The 20302-nt window shown below is 34.0% G+C and overlaps 1 protein-coding gene across 1 annotated transcript in view; it reads right to left on the bottom strand.

Annotated features, from left to right (window-relative positions):
* The window catches only part of LOC108744493 (CAP-Gly domain-containing linker protein 1), a 206047-nt gene extending 186318 nt beyond the window's left edge, over window positions 1–19729 (bottom strand). The window contains exon 1 of the mRNA XM_025973174.1: window positions 19640–19729. The gene's annotated coding sequence lies outside the window, so the exon portion shown is untranslated. The remainder of the gene's footprint in view (window positions 1–19639) is intronic.
* Between the last annotated feature and the right edge of the window lie 573 nt (window positions 19730–20302).

Genomic DNA, 20302 nt, shown 5'->3' with positions numbered 1-20302 from the left:
AAAAAAACACCCCATAATAAAATTGAAACTAAATTGGGATCGTAAAGGATCCTTCTTCAACCGTTACCTCTATAAACTAATTTAAACATTGTACCGATGCGTCTAACCCTCCTTGCACATTACACGTTTTCGCCCGTGCGGGAATAAATCGTACGGGCAAATATTTTTAGTCTCCTATGAAGAGTATGGAGGTCTTTCACATTATACGGTTACGGCACGGACACGATTTTTGATCGCGTTGCAGCCGTCCAGTGCCACTATAGATGAACGGTAGCCGTATCGTATCTTCGCTTAGTGAACTACGTGGCCAAATGCACCCTTTCATACTAGACGGTTTCAATCGTGCGGGAACGTGTCTACTACTACGATTTAATTCGCGTTGTTTACAGTTTACAATTGTGTTTCTTTTTGCGGTTTAATATACGTTCAAAAAATAGCTTTTCAGCAATTTCCAACAGACAGACGGACAGACCATCAAACTGACCGACGGTATTGGGAAAACAAAAATGTATTTTTTAGTGGTTTAGAGATTCTACAACGTGAAAATAAGCAATGATCGCGGAGGACGATTTTTTTTAAGATTACAATACCTCCCTCTGCAAGGGAAGTAAAAACAGTCGGTGTATTACTTATTACCTTAAAGTTATAGCTAGCGTTTCATTAAGTTGTATACAATTTCTAAATTGTGTGTTTTGCCGTTGAAGGACATTCTGCAGTTTGCCGTGCAGTTCGTCAAAGGAGCCAACTGACATACGAAAGTAGTTGAAAAACTTCCGTTCATCATTTCTCAGGTCTTCAAACGAGGTGTAGAATAGCCCCATTTCCTCACATTTCGGATTAATAGGATGCACCCAATGAAGGCGCTCACGCCTTTGTCTTTTCAGATACAATAACCAAGCTATAATTTGCCCCCGATTCATAGTCACTGTACAATACTTTCCTCAGAAATGGTGACAACGAGCATACGTATATGAATAATGTTTTTGTACGGTTACAAATCGTATGATTCCTACGTTTAAAATCGTACAGTGTGAAAGCAACTGCACCACGATATAAACTCGTACGACTTTTGATCGTGCGGGCGAAAACGTGTAATGTGCAACGAGGGTAACACAGCATTTTATGAAATGTACTACAGATGAATACGCACTGATGAGATCCAACAAGATCGAAATCGCGATCCGCGTCTGGCAGTTTTGACAAAATACTGACCACTTCGAATTTCTTTGTTCGATTTTGGTAACGTGCCTATCACGTAGTGCTGAGCTACGCCGTGGATTCAGTTCAGCAAGTAGATATCCATCTATTTAAATGGACCTTGTTGAGCATAATGAATTCCACTAAATGTAGCATTGTACTACAGATGGCGTTTGCCGCGCCATTTGTAGGATTTCATAGTGAGACTAAGTTTTCTACAACGCTAGAGGGTCTCTCATTGTGCAGTAAATAAATGTTTCCCAATATTCATCATTTTTTACACTCCGACTTACTTTGAGAGGGTGATTAACCACCTCTTTTCATTGAAAAGCAGAAAGCTTCAATATAAATAATTAAACTTTTTAAAAAAGTAGGGACCTAGGTTCGAGGCAGTAGGGTGAAGGGTAGCAACAATTGTTTTCTCATTAACTTGCAATCCGTAGTGGGTTAAAAATTAAAATTAATTTTACATTAATGTTTAAATTTTTGATAAAGGTTTTAAACTATTTCTATTATTTTATTTAGGTATACNGAGCGGTCTGCGGATAATTTTTTATCTTACGACTGCACAAAACACTTTTTAAGATTACAATACCTCCCTCTGCAAGGGAAGTAAAAGCAATCGGTGTTAAAGACACTTATTACCTTAAAGTTATAGCTAGCATTTCAATAAGTTGTATACAATTTCTAAATTGTGTGTTTTGCCGTTGAAGGACATTCTGCAGTTTGCCGTGCAGTTCGTCAAAGGAGTCAGCTGACATACGAAAGTAGTTGAAAAACTTCCGTTCATCATTTCTCAGGTCTTCAAACAAGGTGTAGAATAACCCCATTTCCTCACGTTTCTGATTAATAGGATGCACTCAATGAAGGCGCTCACGCCTTTGTCTTTTCAGATACAATAACCAAGCTATAATTTGCCCCCGATTCATAGTCACTGTACAATACTTTCCTCAGAAATGGTGACAACGAGCATACGTATATGAATAATGTTTTTGTACGGTTACAAATCGTATGATTCCTACGTTTAAAATCGTACAGTGTGAAAGCAACTGCACCACGATATAAACTCGTACGACTTTTGATCGTGCGGGCGAAAACGTGTAATGTGCAACGAGGGTAACACAGCATTTTATGAAATGTACTACAGATGAATACGCACTGATGAGATCCAACAAGATCGAAATCGCGATCCGCGTCTGGCAGTTTTGACAAAATACTGACCACTTCGAATTTCTTTGTTCGATTTTGGTAACGTGCCTATCACGTAGTGCTGAGCTACGCCGTGGATTCAGTTCAGCAAGTAGATATCCATCTATTTAAATGGACCTTGTTGAGCATAATGAATTCCACTAAATGTAGCATTGTACTACAGATGGCGTTTGCCGCGCCATTTGTAGGATTTCATAGTGAGACTAAGTTTTCTACAACGCTAGAGGGTCTCTCATTGTGCTGTAAATAAATGTTTCCCAATATTCATCATTTTTTACACTCCGACTTACTTTGAGAGGGTGATTAACCACCTCTTTTCATTGAAAAGCAGAAAGCTTCAATATAAATAATTAAACTTTTTAAAAAAGTAGGGACCTAGGTTCGAGGCAGTAGGGTGAAGGGTAGCAACAATTGTTTTCTCATTAACTTGCAATCCGTAGTGGGTTAAAAATTAAAATTAATTTTACATTAATGTTTAAATTTTTGATAAAGGTTTTAAACTATTTCTATTATTTTATTTAGGTATACTACCTAAAAATAACTAATTTCTGATTTTACCGTTGAAAACAATTATTATTTTTTATTGGTCATTGAACATTGTACAAGTTCAGTTAAATTCTGATAGACCTGAAGTTGGACACGAACCAATAAAGATAAAAGATACAGGCATTAAGGAGAGCAATTGTGGAAAATATTTTCACTGGGAAATTATTTTTACTGTTGTTCATTGAACGCTAAAGTTTTGGAAAATGCATTGTTTGATGATGTTTACATGAAGAAAAGTATACATGACGTATTAGTGAATTAGTTTTATACACTACAGATAACTAATGAAAAAAAAATTGTTGATCTTACACACTCTTGCTGGGAATCGAACCTGAGCTCCTGATTTAACGCACCAATACTGGTCCAGGGCCATTTTTTAAGGAATGGAATGATTGTAAAAAATCAATGTAACCGTTCCTCCATAAATTAAGTAAAAAAGAAATTTTATGATAATTAGTTATTTCAATGTTAAGACCGTTTCATACAGGTACCTACGTAAAATTGGCACCTTGTTAAAAATGTATTTTCCTACTCATAAAAATATGTAAAAAATTGAGTTTGATCAACCACTTGATGAATGTACTAATTTCGTAGTGGGATCTTATACTATAAATACATATTTGTTTTCCCAATACCGTCGGTCAGTTTGACGGTCTGTCCGTCTGTCTGCTGGAAATTATTGAAAAGCTATTTTTTGAACGTATATTAAACCGCAAAAAGAAACACAATTGTAAACTGTAAACAACGCGAATTAAATCGTAGTAGTAGACACGTTCCCGCACGATTGAAACCGTCTAGTATGAAAGGGTGCATTTGGCCACGTAGTTCACTAAGCGAAGATACGATACGGNGCGTACCAAGATTTAATCTTTTTTAATATTATAATTCTTTATAAAATTTATTTTGCTGTTACACCACTTAGCACTTAAATAAATTCGAAGAAAGACTTGAGAAACGACTTGTAAAACGTACCTTGCGAGATCAATGTTCGTAAAATAAATCTCTTTTTCGGTTCAATAATAACTCATGATTTATAGTGACTATCCGTTATGTTACAGCGCATATATGTAGTTTTCAAAATCATTCATTACTGTCATCCAGTTTCCTTAATCCACCACATCAATGATGAAATAGGCTTTTCTATTTCCATAAATTTTAAGTAAACACAACTTTTGCTTAATATATTTTGTAGTTTGATATTCAAATTTTATACACACACTGATATAAAGATACGTTAAAAATTTTAGGATTCATTAGGTACAATAATTCGCCATACTAGACGGAGAGCCAGGACAAAAAAATGATCTGAATTTACTACAGCCGATTTTCTGACATTTGGTTATAGTAGTTGTATACACACGCATACTGCGGTCAGTCAGGCGAACTGTAGAACAGGCGTCTCCTGTACGTAATCAAACGTGTCATGATTACAGTAGTAATCAAATTAATTTACAAAAGTTAGTCAGTTAAATGGGGCATTCTTCTGCAAAACGAACACTTATTTGACCGATATGGTATATTTTAGATTTAAATTTTATTTACGGGTTGTATATCGAAAAAAAAAAGAAATACGTATTCCAGGATTTTTTTTCAATATTTTGGGAAATAGAAGTGATTGAAAATTTGAATTTTGCGATTTTTGGCTTGAAGACTTATTTTCAAAATGGAATGCAATGGAACCCGCGCGCCAATGTAACGTGCCGCGCTGGATAAATTATTTTTGTATCCATTATTAATAATAATCTTTCCATCAATTAAAAACATATTTTTGAAAGAAAATTTGATGTAAAATACGATGGTAATATTAAAAACTCGCTACGAGGGAGGGGGAAATTGTTTACATCGATTTAAAGATTTTTATTGTTCAGTTATGAATTTTTGAAAATGAGTCTTCAACCCAAAAATCATAGAATAGACATAGAATCCGAAAATAAAATTCCAGCCAAATCGAAAATGTGTCGGTCAATTTTTGTCCAAATTTGTCCGGTTTTGTAAAAGAATGTCCCAAATGTGAGAACGGAGTTGGTATACATACCTACAGTAAATAACATACAATTTATTTATTAAACTATTATTTAAAAAAAATTTGGGGTGCTTAATTACATATTAACCATAAATAGAAAAAATGGTTTTTCCCCACAAAGTACATATAAATCAGTCAGCCAAGCTTACCACTCATATCAATTTCTACAAAAAAAGCGCCTTTCCTAGACCGCAACCTTCGTCCCATATTCGAAAAGAATTTTCAAAGGATGTTTCTAATCTAAAACCATATTTAATGACTATAAAGGAATATGCAGAATTCTATCAACGTCAGTTAAAACTACGACACGAAGCAGACGATTTAGTTGAAAAAGTGAAAGTGAAATGGAAGAAAACATAACGGCTGCTTCTATCATACCGAAGTCATTGTAGACACTAGTCACGTTCAATAAATTTCCAGACTAATCTTTATAACTCTTCCTAAAGGTTTTAAAAATCTCATACATACAGGATCCAATAATTCTTTATTGTATGAAAATCTGAAAACATTTTTCTTTAACCCTTTTTTGATAAAATAAGTTAACGTTATGCATACTGAAACTGACAGAATGTAGGGGAAGTCCGGGAGACTTGCTCAGGTGGGAGAGTTGAACCACCTTTTAAAACTCAACTTAAGTTTCGCGCTAACGAAACGTCAAAACGATCATTGGTAGAGCACGAGAGGCCAATACCCCGCACGCCGCCATTTTTTTACAATGGCCGGTTTGTTTGGCTCTCAGGTTCGGAAAGGTGGTTTTGTTACGGCGGAGTAAATTTTATTAATTTATGTAGTTTTGATATTGCGGCGGTATTTATACAGGTACGTATTGTGTGTTATTACTATTATACTGCCTGATTATTGTAGTATGACGTGTTTTAAGTGTTTTTTCGCTAAGATTGATTGTTTTTTCTGTGATTAAAATTTAATGCCAAAGTAGTATATATGCGGGAGACTTGTACCATGAAGGATGCGGGAGATATGCTCAGTGGTTCATATTTCTCTTTATAGTGTTTGATGAGGATATTTTATAGATGTAGAAATTTAAAATTTTTTGACTCTAATGATATTTTTGATTTCATTTGTTATAAATGTAACCAAAATTACATTTTTAGGTTACCAGTTGGTACTGAAAGTAATTATTAATTATTATTAATTGATGATACCAAATGACTAGAATAAGTATATAATTTACACAAAAGGTTAAGAAAGACCAACATGTTTGATTGAAGGAACGTTAAATGTTTAGTTTTGTTAACAAAATGTTTAATAATTATGTTGATTGTGGAATGTTAAAGAATATGTTGAAGTTATGTATTTTTCTTTTCTTTATAAGAAGAGCAATAACTGTGTTTCTTTATAATTTAATTTCATTTTGTGATGTTTTGTTTAATATATCTGTGATTTAAGCTGATTTATTTTCCCCTTTAAAAAACAATGTTCAACTCTCTCCAGACCCCGATTCAAGTGTCCCTAAGGGTGGGGACAGTTGACTCATATTCCATTTCTCATTCAAATATAAATAACATATTTCAGTACTGTAATATAGAAAAAGTGATTACGCATAAGTAAACCTACATAAATAAGCTACTGTTTAATATTATAATTGAATCACTAAGCCTCAATAATAGGAAAAAATGACACTTTAAACAAAAAGCAGTTCAACTCTCCCGGACTTCCCCTACCTACGTAAGACTACATGTTATCTCTTATTAAAAAGAGTAAATGAGAACATACACCTGTACATTTTGTTTGGTGCAAAAAATTCAGTGGTCTTTTAGATAACGCTCAAACGAACGTCGAAGAAGATTCGATTTTAGTTTTCAATTTTGGGACAAAATTGATTTGAATTTTCAGAGATGGTTAACATGAAAAAAGTTTTGAATTCATGCAAGCAAATATTTGAGAAGAATGTACTCACCCTAGGACTAAACAAACTACGAAATAGATTGTGGCCGGCTTTTAACTAAAATTTTTGCGCTTAGGATGAGCAATCCAGGTCTGATCTTCAGGCAGTAGTAGAGAACGTTGTCTACATCTACAGAGTAGGTACATACATTTTATGTGGTTGGCAACTAACGGAAAGGCAGCAAAACATAATACAGAATGTGCACCAAAAGAAAGCCCTAATGGGAACATAAGAAATACGAAAGTTCACCAAAATCACAACGCAAAGGAACTCTATAAATCGTTCTCCCGATTCTGTTCGCAGCGCCACTGATCCTCACTGGTTCCATATATTTTAAAAAAAAATTAAAAATTTATAAACGAACAAAATTGCCTTTAATTAAAATTGATTTTTACATCTCGAGGTACAAAGCAAAAGTGAAAATATGATTTTATCATTCCTAATAACGCTCGAACATCTATTTTTAACTAACAATGCACATTTTTTATAAGAACTGCATTTGTAGGCGGCTTATCTGCCAAATGTAATAATACTATGGACATCTGTTATCGGCAGTTTGTACCATTACTAACAAAGTTTCTGTTTGTTATCATTCATTAAATAACGTCAAGAACAGGGGCGCAACAACGTTACAGTATGACTGGGTGCTCCCATCATAATACTATAAAAATATTTATATACTGCAGGTGTGTATAAGCTGAAAATATCGAGTTCGGCTGCTCATTTACGAGCTTGAACTATTTGAACCTAACTTTCAAGTTGGGTTATTATCCGAATCGACTGGAATTGAGTAGGTGCGCAACCCAATCGAGTGGGTGCTCCGGCACCCGTGAACCCCCCTTAATGCGCCACTGGTCAAGAATACTTACTACTTACTGTTCGTTTCAGAGAGTTAGAGATATGCCCCTTCCCTTTATTAGGATGCGCCGTAGCATAATTCTAAATTCAATCATATTTGTCTGCGGAGCTTATTTCTCCACCAATCATCGAGCGAGAACTAGACAAAAATGTACAGTACCATTTGCAAAATTTTTTAAACTGCCTCGTTAAAATTTAAGAATATGCATATTTAGCCAAAAATAATAACATGTGAATTAACTTAACGTTCTACACACCTATAAAACTTTTGCTTTGTTTTCTATTGTTAATTAATATACATTTTTGTTTTAAGAAATTGCTAAACAATTTCGTCTAGTACTGTACAGTTCTAGCCGATCTCCTAAGACCGCCCATCGAGAGCTCTGCTCGTTCAAGCTTGTTCCAACTATTTCTGTCTTGCTCACGCCTAGTGTGCATTCTTTTTATCTTCGCGCAGATTTCTTCAAGGTCACAATTCTAACAAATTGAAATAGACTGTACTTTGATCTTTGCCATTACTTAAATAATAATTAATTCCTTTAATTAAAATAAATACACGTAGCAGTGCTTACATACATACATACATACATATGCTCACAGTTCCAACTAGAATAAAAAACCTTGTAGTCAGTAAAAGTCGACCCTATTCAAGACTAAATGATAGGACAACGAATGCACATTGGTTCGTCTGCAATCTCTCAATCTCTCTCTACGTTCAGGGTGACCCAAGCAAGCGCGTTTCTTCTATAACTGCTTTATAGTTGAAGATATCAAAAAACGTTTCTTACAAAAGTGGTACCATATAAGTATCTTCATATCCTAAAATTATTTTAAATTATACAGAGTGTCCCATTTATTATTGCATTTTTGATTTCCCCGTTAAATTTAAATACTTATTAAAATGCATCAATTTCCATAAAATTTACTCTAAATCAGTAAATAGGCTATTGCAGAGGTCTGCGCCATTTTGACTATCTCCCAAACGAAAAAGCTTGTGAAAGAATTGGCCTACTGTTTCCACTATTACCGCAGACATGATCTTTTTAAATTCATTGAAATCTACCACTTCCAAAATAAATTGTTTTGAATTGGCATAACTATTTTTTTTTTCTAATGGAATTTTCTTTGTCAGTTCATGATTTGCAAAACTTTATTTCCTTTCGTCCAATATAAGAATAATACTATCTACAACTAAACATTTTGAGAAGATTATTTTTTTTTTATACCAATTTATCAATATCAATATCAAGTATGCCATAGTGGGCGATTCGCTTTTATCCACCTTTGTTTCCTACGAACGTCAATTCCGTGTACTTGATAAGAGTACTAAGTAACGTTTCGTTTTATACGTTGTTAATTTCTCAACTGCCTAGTCTATGGCTATGAGTCAAGATGAAAAGATAGATATGGTTTTTATCCTTGCGGAATTCAAACGAAATTGTCTAACGGCATGTTGAGTAAGCCATTTTTGATATTCTGATATAAATTGGTATTATAAAAAAGTTTAAATTTCTGAAAAAGTGTTAGTCGTAGTTAGTTAGAACCTTATATCGGACGAACGGAAATAAAATTTTGCACATTATGAGCTGACAAAAAATATGGCATTCCATAAACAAAAATACTTATGCCAGTTCGAAACAATTTATTTTGGAAGTGGTAAATTTTAATGAATTTGAAAAGATTATGTTTGCATTAATAGTAGAAATAGTAGGTCATTTCTTCCACAAGCTATATGTAAAAATAGCACTTCGTTTCGGAGATGTTCAAAATGGAGCAGACCACTGCAACAGCCTATTTGATTTTGTTGTAATTGATGCATTTTAGGCATCGTCAACAAAGTGGTATTGAAATTTAAAGGCGAATTCAAAAATACAACAATAAATGGGACATTCCATTTGAAAGAAATGAAGATAGGTTGCCTCCAGGAAAATTGAGATACTCTGTATAATCGAAAACAATTTTAGGATATGAAGATACATATGTTACCACTTTTGTGGGAAACTTTTTTTGACATCTTCAACTATAAAGCAGTTATTGAAGAAGCCCGCTTCCTTAGGACACCCTGTATACATACGTACGTACATACAAATTACATATTTGTACATTACACATGCATTCATCCCTAATTATGTATATACGTAGATAAGACTGGGGCAAAGTGAGATATTTAAAAAAAATCATCATATAAAAAAACTTAAACTGTTTAATAAAATATCTTTTATTCAGATTATTGCAACATTATGCATCATCTAGTAATAATGAATCACCCAAGTTTTTTTTTTATGCGCACATTATTTCATGGGGTTCTTAATTTTTTTCTCTCCAGATTAAATTATGCCCCGACCATTTTACCCCAAGAAACAAATTTTGTACTTAAACTAAGCACTTCTAACCTAAAACAGTGACGGCTATGAAATGTGCCTAATATCAAACTCCAATTGTACTGCTACGATCTGTGGCAGAAAATATTGCAAAAACTTAGTTACTTGCTTGATAAGACGCCAACGTTTGTCACAAAACTTCGTAAAATGACGAACAAATCCACTTTTTCTCACAGTGCAGTAAAAAAAATTAAAAAAACCTTCCCTTCCGGCTAATTTATACAGGACGACTAATAAGTTAGTCCGAATAGTCCTATCGAGGAAACATATGCCCATACATTAATTTCTAATAAAATTTGTCATTTCGAGGGCAAGTCTCCGCAAGTTGAGAATTTTTGATATAATATGCATATTTGGTTCAAGAATAAAATCATATAAAAATCAATTCCCAAATGTAAAAGGGTGGTGAAAAAAAAAATAAAAACACCATAAACACAGTTTCTGCGTTTTTCTTGAAAATCAAAAAAGATACGAAAAAAATTTTTAGATAAAAGTTATATAAAAAAATATATAAAAAACTGCTAATGTGTATGCGATAGATAACGAGAAAATCGCGTGCAAACGTCTCATGTTACCGCGTAATGACCTAAAAATCAAGCATAACTTAAAAAATTGATAAAAAATTGAAAAAGTATTAAATGTAGTTTTTTTTATTATTTACGAAACATTGCCAATCTTTGCAGTGAAATATTTTTTTAACCAAATCTGTTAGTTGTTATAAACAACTCAATATTTTCAAATTATATCAAAAATGAACAACGTTCAGAGACTTGTCCTCGAAATGACAGGTTTTACTGGACTACAGCGCTTGTCCCGTCTTACTCGGAACCACGTTTTGCTACGCTTTCCCCTACTGACATACATACCTACATGTAAAAAATATATAGCAATTTAGCACGACTTTGAAACTCGTGTAACGTCAAACTTCGAAGGTTATACATATCTTGAAAACATGAAATTTGAAGATTTAACGGTCATTGTAACTTCTACATCAAAGACTCATTAAATCCAAAGTTTCAGAAAGTTTAGCAAAGAGTTATTTTCAATAAGAAAAGTGTGATGTACTTAAGTGTTTTGGGAATTTGGTGATTTCAATACATTACACAATTTTTCTAATATTTCAATTAAATTAAACTAAAAACTAGTAAGTATACTGCGCTTTCCAATGGTTATCTCCCAAGTATCAGTCATCATCATAAGGTCGTCAGCCGAAAAAATGGTTGGACACGCACCTCCACTTTTTCCTATCCTGAGCTAATCTTCGTATTACCCTAAAACTAGAACATCCCACATCGTTAATTATTTGCGAACAATAATCTAATCTAGGTCTACCTCTATTCCTCTTAACTCTTGTTTCTGCCTCTAATATGTCTCTGACTAGACCTTCTTGCCTGAGCAGCTGTCCTACCAACCTATCACCTATTTTATATTGACTTCTATAGAGTCTTCTGTTTTCCCATTCTTTCTAATACCTCTTCATTTCTAACTTTCTCTATCCACGGTATCCTCATCATTTGCCTGTAACACCATATTTCGAAAGATTTTAACCTCCAATAGTTCTTGCGCCCTTTTTTCCATCCTTCTCTGTACAATTCCAGTTAAGATTTTTGACGCATAGGGAGTTAAGCTAATTGTTCTAAATATTTCGCACCTACCCGCGCTGGTTACTACCATGTTCCGTTTATAATCCTCCGGGTCTTTCCCCGTCACGTAAATGTGACTAACTAGTTTAAACATACAATCTCTAACCTCTTGTCCTACATGCTTTAAAATATCTCCCTATATCCCATAAATATTTACCACCTTATTATTCTTTAAGTTCTTGTAACACCACATTTCGATAGCTTCTAACCTTTTCTTATTCGCCGCGTCCACACCGCGCTCCAAACATACACCTTTAACAACATTGACTCGACCTTGCGCTAGCCTCTACTTTATATCCCTACTACTCCTACCGTCCTGACTTATCTTCCAAGATACCTAAAATCGGCCACTTCTTCTAATTTTTCGTCTATCTTTATATTCGCTCTTTCCCTATTTTTTGCCTTGCATACCAGTATTTTTGTTTTACTTTTGTTTATTTTATTACAGTACTTCTTGCTAGTTGCTAATATTGCTATATCATCTATAAATCTGAGCATAATAATATTTTGACCCTGTATATCCATCCCTACAGTTGTACTGTCTTTAATGATGTTGATCGCATATTCGATGTATAGATTAAAAAGTAGTGATGACAGTGTGCATCCCTATCTGACTTATTTCTCTAATTGTTAATTTTTAAACCCTGACAGTGCGAATGTCTATATGTTAATTCTCGTATTTTAGTGAATAGAGCGAATGATTTCCTTTACCATAAGCAATTTGAATAGATAATATGCAAATGTGATTCTTGCGTCAACCAAATTTGCAACGAAAAATGAAGGGAACGCTTTTGCATTGTAATTTCGGTGAATTCTGGTTTTAGTTATTTTACCATTCGAACTTTTTTTCATTTCTTTCAGTTCAAATGTTAATATAGTCTTGTACTGCATTTACATTTAATTTTTTTGTTATTGACACGGTGACGACGTTGTAACATTTCCCAATTAATTTACTAGCACCGTATGCAAATTTTATTAAAATTCACCCAAAGAGCCACAATAAATTGCCAAACATACAGCAGTCTGGCTACTAACTAATTCGTCGATGACCAAACACAAAAATGACCAATTCCATTGCTTACTTTTATCCTGAATTAAATATACATATAACGTAGATTATCATTACACACATACTACATCTACATCGTAAAATGTGGGCAAAAGCTAAACGTGACAAAAATGAGAATTTATTTAGCGTCAAAAATCTTACAATTATGCCTGTCCATGCAAGGTCATCAATGTTATGGTGTACAGGCCTTATTAAGTTGGCAGGTACTTGTACTATATACATTTCTGGTAATAAACGTAATTAATAAAATACTTATGTTAGGATTAGAGCACTATTTCCAACTTATTTTATTTCAAGTAAGTTTATTTATTAGAATTTTACGATAAAATACCGAAATATTTTTCTTGCCACACAATCATAGAAATATTCTGTTTTCACTTTTAAATTCATCGCCAGAAATCAAAAATCATGAAAAAGGAAATAAAGAAGCAAAGAACAGCAGCTGCAAAAGTATTCAGTGCCCTAAATAGAAACTTTATTAGTAAAAGAGAAGTGTTCAAGAAAACAAATTTACACATTTTTAAATCTGTTTATAGACCTATACTTACATTCGTTTCGGAAACATGCGTATTATGAACATGCCAAGAAAACAGAGTACAAGAAATGCAAACAAAATATCTTAGTGGAGTACAGGGAATCACAAGACAAAATAAGGAACATGGATACTAGGAATTTGCCAAGCACAGAACATTATAGAACAAAACTAGTTGAGGTGGTCCGGACATATAACTAGAATTACTAGAGAGAGACAAGTAAGCAAAGTATAGGAAACTGGAATGATCAGAAATAGAAAGATAGGAAGACCCAGGAATACACGCACAACCGAAATCAGTAATATCGTGGAGAGAAATAATACACCGAGGAAAGGAATTGGCACACTTCTATAGAGTCCTCTGTTCTCCTATTCTTTCTAATATCTCTTCATTTCTAACCTTCTCTATCCACGGTATCTTCATCATTCGCCTATAACACCACATTTCGAGAACTTCTAACCTTTTCTTTTCCGCCGCACCCGTAAACCCGCTCCAAAGATATACTTTTCATAACCTTTTTCGAATTTCTAAATTAACCGTTCGTGAGCATAATAGTGACTTCTTTTTTACTGAAGGCGACCCGTCCCTGCGCTACCCTCTGCTTTACATCCTGACTTATCTGACTTACTAGATAACACTTCTTCTAATTTTTCATCTCCTATCATTATATTCACCCTTTCCCTACTTTTTCTTCCCTTGCGTACCAATATTTTTGTTTTACTTTTATTTATTTTCATACAGTACTGTTTTGTCAGTACCGCATCTATTTTATTTAAAGCTATTTCTAACTCCTTTTTGCTAGTTACTAATACTACTACATCATCTGCAAATCTAAGCATACTAATCTTTTGCCCCTGTATATCTATCCCTACAGTCGTCTATAATGGCGTCTTCGATGTATAGATTAAAAAGTAGCGATAACAGATTTAACATTGTCAAAAGCTTTTTGTAAATCTACAGATCCTATGTACGCCCTCTTTCTTTTTTCTATCGTTTTCTCTATTGTTATTTGTAAAGCTAGAATGCCTCTCGCGTTCCTCTACTTCTTCTAAACCCAAGTTGATCTTTCCCTAATAGTTCTTCCGCTCTTTTTTCCATCCTCCTCTGTACAATTCTAGTTAAGATTTTTGACACATGGGAAGTTCAGCTAATTGTTCTAAATATCTCGCACCTATCCGCGCCTCTCTTTCTTACTAACTACATTAAATTCTTTTTATTATTGGAATTAGGTCCCGACTACTACAGTATTACTAATTAATACCTTGATTTACAACAAACATCTTAATTATTTAAGTATCAGCTTAAGAAATAAACGAAACAGATACAAATTCAGCTAGTGATTTATAACGGGATACCTACGACCGCGTTAGCGGCCAAGATGTTTGCACATATAAATATGTAGGAACGTCTGATGTTGGAACATTTCCAAAAGGACGCAATGTTCTTTTATTGTTTCTATTAAAACGTATCGATTTCGTTCGGGCAAAATGAATAGAAATTTATACGGCGACCCGAGTAAACACAAATCCTCTACTTTTAACACTGCTCAAATTATTTATTAGTTGTTAACTATTTTCCAAATTAATACTTCTAAATTATATTTATACTGGGTGTCTCACGGTGACCACCTATTAGAATATTTCGGAAACAACTTCGACATAAAATTAAATAATTAACGATATCAGTTTACAGCAATTGGGTAACAGTTCGAAACGTTAAACGAATACATTTAATTATTATCAGCCGATGTCATTAATTGTTTAATTTTGAAGTGAAACTTCTTTACCCACGGTAGGGTAAGTTCGTTTCATACGAGTTGCTGTGTAACGAAATAATGCAACGGATGTCCCCCCTCTACTCGGCCACGTAGTCGAGATGGTAGTGGAGATCGCTTGAGCCGTGAGCGCTCTTCAATGCAACGTTCGTTACAGGCAACTCCGGCGTAAATAATGTAGTCCTAACAAAATGTATGAATGTATTTGTATGTGTTTGTGTATGTGTGCCTACACTCTACAGTCTAAACAACGCCATTGACGTCAATTCTTTAACCCCTATCGCGGTATGTTTGTGTGTTTGCAGAAGTTTCACTTCAGTAGCGTGTTGTATAATTACACGTTGTATTTTTTTTTATTTATCACTTAATTGCTTTTTTACTATTGTTATTTCTTATCCATAATAAAAACAATATTCAATATTTGATATTGAGAATCAAAATATTTGGTAAATGTCTAGATGATGGCCCCCACCCCCAAAGGGGGCGCGGATGGGTGGGATCGAAAGGGGAGGTCTCCCCCACCACTGTACCATAAAAAGTTCGTGGCGGTTTCACCCCCATAAAAAGTTATGGGGGTTAGATGGTGGTGGGGGTAGGGGGATCGAAAGAGGGTAGGGGGGATCGAAAGAGGGTGGTCACCTGAGTAAAACCCCATAAAAAATTTGCGGCGGTCTCACCCCTATAAAAAGTTATGGGGGTTGAAAGTTGATTATTTTGACAATTTTCATACATTATAATTCAAATAAAATTCAATAAAAACAATATTTTCAAGCGGGTGGAGGTGGGGGATCGAAAGAGGGTGGTCTCTTGAACAAAACCCGATAACCTAACCTAACCTACCCTATTGATAAAGATATTTAAATAAATTTTCTCAATATTTTTATGTATTTTTCATTAGTTTTACCTTTGAATATTGTTTAAGAATGACTATATAAATATTTACATGCCTATAAATGTATAACCTTGAACCCCTATAACTTTTTATGGGCGTGAGACCGCCACGAACTTTTTATGGTACAGTGGTGGGGGGACCTCTTCTTTCAATCCCCCCATCATCTAGACCTTTACCAAATATTTAATTACTAAGCTGTCAATATGGGCATTTGAGTGTTAACAGTTAACTTATCTTATTTGTTCTTGAAGTTTTACTAAGAATTTCGCAGTCATCTGTATAAAAAAATAAACTATTTTAATTGCATTCAAAAATGGACTTACGATTGTTTGAAGTTAACCAAATCTGCCAATAAATATCTAACACCCTGTGTATAAATAGTTATAGTACTTCCACTTTACGGTTTAGACGATATTTTATCCTTATCGGTAGAATTTATATATCATTTAGATCGGCCAACTTAAGCATTATTACGATCTTTACAGTAAAGGACAATTTTTTATATTTTAATTAAAGAAAACGAAAGTAAAGTTTCAAGAAAATATATATTAATAGTTCACATTTGTTTCACCAAAACATTGGCTTCTTCAGGTGAAGATATTTTGATTAAAATTGTTGCAAAATTAGCTTAAATACTTTGAGTTTACCAATTTTATGGGGTGGAAACAATGAAAGGGGTTAAGGTAAGAATTTAAGTTTTTGAAGGCAAATTTAAATTTAATAAAGGAGAACTATTTACATCAGTTTAACCGTTATAAAAACTTTATATTAATAAAAACAATAAATTAAATATTTTACTAAACGATTAAATTGATGTAATAGTTCTCCTTTATTAAATTTAAGTTTTCCTATATATATATATGTATGTTATGGGCACACAGCCTTTCAAGCAAAAAGGCATAAGATAAAGTACTAGCTGAAACCAGCGCAAAACCGAACTCGTGCAATAATGTGTGCGTTCGTTATTGTAATCCACATGCATAGTATATTCGGATATAAATAATATAAAAATATTTCGTTTACATCTTATTTTTAGTGTAAATAGAAAAATAAGAGACTTGATTGATTTTACCCCTTAGCTATGCCTTATCAGTAACATCTTCAGAAGAATATAAAGTAAAAGCCAAAATGAGCATGAAATTTTTGTAGTGTGGAACATTCAAGTGTTTTTATTTTTCTATTCGGTTGTTACAGTAACAGCTGTCGACTCCGTCATTTATTGAAATTAAGCACATGTTATTCTGAATTACACAGCGTAGTAAACAACATCCGTAACAAATTGCCACATTTTAGTTTTTGAATCCCACTGAAATTCAGAATTATCGAAATCGGTTTTGACAGAATACTGAACACAACGAACTTTTTATTCTACATGTTATTTTACTTGATTTTCTTTACTAAACATAAATACTCGTGCCATATGGTAAATTGTGAAGCAATGAAGTGATGTGAAAATAAAGTATGGGACACAAATTCATGAACTTTAAATCTAAAGCCACCTGTGCTCTACTGTCAATGACTTCCTGGGCTGGGTAAAAGAAGATCATCGTGAAAACATCTTTGAGGTGCTTGCCAGATGGCTTTAAGGTAATACTCTCTTTACACTCATAACTAAAAATGAATTATGTATTGATGCGGATTAGTACACAAAATCTACTATTGACATAACGAATTCTTGATAATGCTATATTCTTCGTCACTGATTTGTTTATTGATTAATATAATGTTTTTCATCATCATAATCAAATAGTAATAGTAGGCTGTCACGGCCGGTGTCTATTAGATGATGAAGAGCTTCTGTAGCTATCAGAATTCGACCACGGCAGAAAAGCCCATCATGAAACAGGAGTATCCTCGGAAACGAACATTTCGGTGTTATCGTATCGCTTCATATTGCTTCGTACCCATGGTAAAGGCCACAATTTTTGAATCTTCTACGAATTATACCTCTTTTTAAAAAAATCTCAAATGCCGTTTAATCGATACAGTAGAACCTCTTTAAGTCGAACCTCGATAAGTCGAAACCCCCAAAACTCGAGAAATGTTTTGTTTCCTTCCCTTCAATCCCCAAAACCTCCATTACTCGAAATCTCAACCCTCTATTAGTCGAAATAATCAGTGAGTCTCTGCAAGCCATTTTGGTACATATTTTCCCTCTATAACTCGAATAATTAAATTGGAACTCTGTATCTCGAGCAATATTTTATTTCACAGCTCGATAATTTGAAACTTATTACGTCCATAGTTCGAAGAAAACTAAGTTATCAACTTTAAGGATTTGCCAACAACGTAAGTATCTAATAATCCTAACCTCTACAAGTCGAATCAAAATCCGTCCAAGTCAAAATCCTCCATAAGTCGAAAACTCTACAACTCGAATTTTTTGGCGTCTCCCTTGATGTTCGGGTAATAGAGATTCTACTGCATATAGAAAATTATATAGTTTCCTACACCCCTGTGCGAATTTCCTCATATTAATTGAAGCCGCGAAACACTAAAATTTGGCATACATGCACATAGACCAGGGCTGTCCAACTGGCGGCCCGCGAGTACATTTTACTATGAATAAATTTATGTTACTAAATTAATATTATTGCTAAACAATTACGGTCACAATGTTCTCATTAATAAATTACGAATATTTTAGAGTTTTATCTTTAGTATAAATAAAATAATTTTTTAATTAACATAAACTGACTTCACATTTATAAATCTTCTTGGCCACCGAAATGTTTGGTGAAGAAAGTATGGCCCGCGGCCTATGGTAAGTTGGACAGCGCTGACATAGACTATCATCTACACCCCGTATAAATTAAATGTCATTAACTTCACAAATAAATCGCCTAGCAATAGTACTACCTTAAGAACAAATGGTCTTGGAACCATAAAAGTAGGTACATGGTGCAAAAATGGATACAGATCGGTAGATGAGTACTAAAATGGGTGAAAACCTGCATAGCTGCAACTAAAAATAATGAAACTGCAGCAACCTGGTTTTCTATTTCCTCAGGGAAGTCAAGAATGCCAACTTCAGGTGGTTATTATTGAGCTCATATTGGAACTGAGCTACAGTCGAACCATCCGCCTTTTTGCAGCCAATCTTAAACTATATCAACCAAAATAAATTCTAGAAAATATTGTAGCAAGTACTGCAGGAAGTCATTAATAACTTGACCAACCAGTGGAAAGTAAATAAAACAATTAAAGGTGTTCGACAGCCAAGTGTGCGCTGGCAAATGAGGAGCCAATGAATGTTGAAAATATTCATGGCCTTGGGATTGAGATAGAGAGCGGTCTAACTTTAAGAATCACATGAACAAAGTAATTCTTAAGAGAAAGAAGGGAAATACCTCAAAAAAGTCAATAATAAAAACAACATTATGTTACCCACTCTAGAATATTGATTTGATCACTAATGCGGGCAATTTACATCAATAGGATTGAAGTTATCCAAAGGAAGTTTGTCAAATACGTCACCTTCATCATGTTCAGAATGAGAACATTGACTACTAAACGGGAAATCTGTTCTAATAGGGGTATCTGAAAGCTTAGCAAGACTTGGTAATATTTTGACTTGCTGCTTATTGCAATTAAAGTGGTTAACTTACTCACTATGTCCCTTCAGGCTGAAATGAACTGAGTTAGCATTTATAAACGATAAACACACGTAAATGCCGTTTCAATACGACTCAGACGGAAATGTACTGCACTAGGATTTCTAAGTTAATACGCATTTAGATACACCAGGAACTCTCATCGTATTTATTCGCCAAGTTCGAGTGACGCAACAGGTTTTCTACTTAGTTGTTGTCATATATGCCTATATATGTATGTTGAACTTGGTAACCATTATTAGTTCCATAAAATACCACAAATGGCGCGGAAAACGCCATTTGTAGTACAATGCTACATTTTAAGATTACGTATGCTCCAACAAAGTCCATTTAGATGTATGGATATCTACTTCCTGAAACGAATCCCGGCGTAGCTAACCACTACGTGATAGGCGAACAAAAGGCAGAACATGGCCACGACAAAATTCACTTCGTCTGTGTTACAATGTTCACTTCGTTCATGCTGTCTTTTCCTACCATAACCTTATAATAATATTCGGAATTTGATGTCGTCTCATGAAGACACTTGACGGCAGGTCCAGAAAAATACAAGAATGTTTTTAGATTCGTCCTGCTTTTAAGAAAAATCACACAAAGAGGCTTCGGAAAATTAATTCCTAATGATTTACCATATAATTGCATAAGCAAGAACATTTT

This window comes from Agrilus planipennis, unplaced genomic scaffold (genome assembly GCF_000699045.2).
Source record: "Agrilus planipennis isolate EAB-ADULT unplaced genomic scaffold, Apla_2.0 scaffold33, whole genome shotgun sequence".
Lineage (NCBI taxonomy): Eukaryota > Metazoa > Arthropoda > Insecta > Coleoptera > Buprestidae > Agrilus > Agrilus planipennis.
This window is presented reverse-complemented; position numbering and strand designations above follow the sequence as displayed.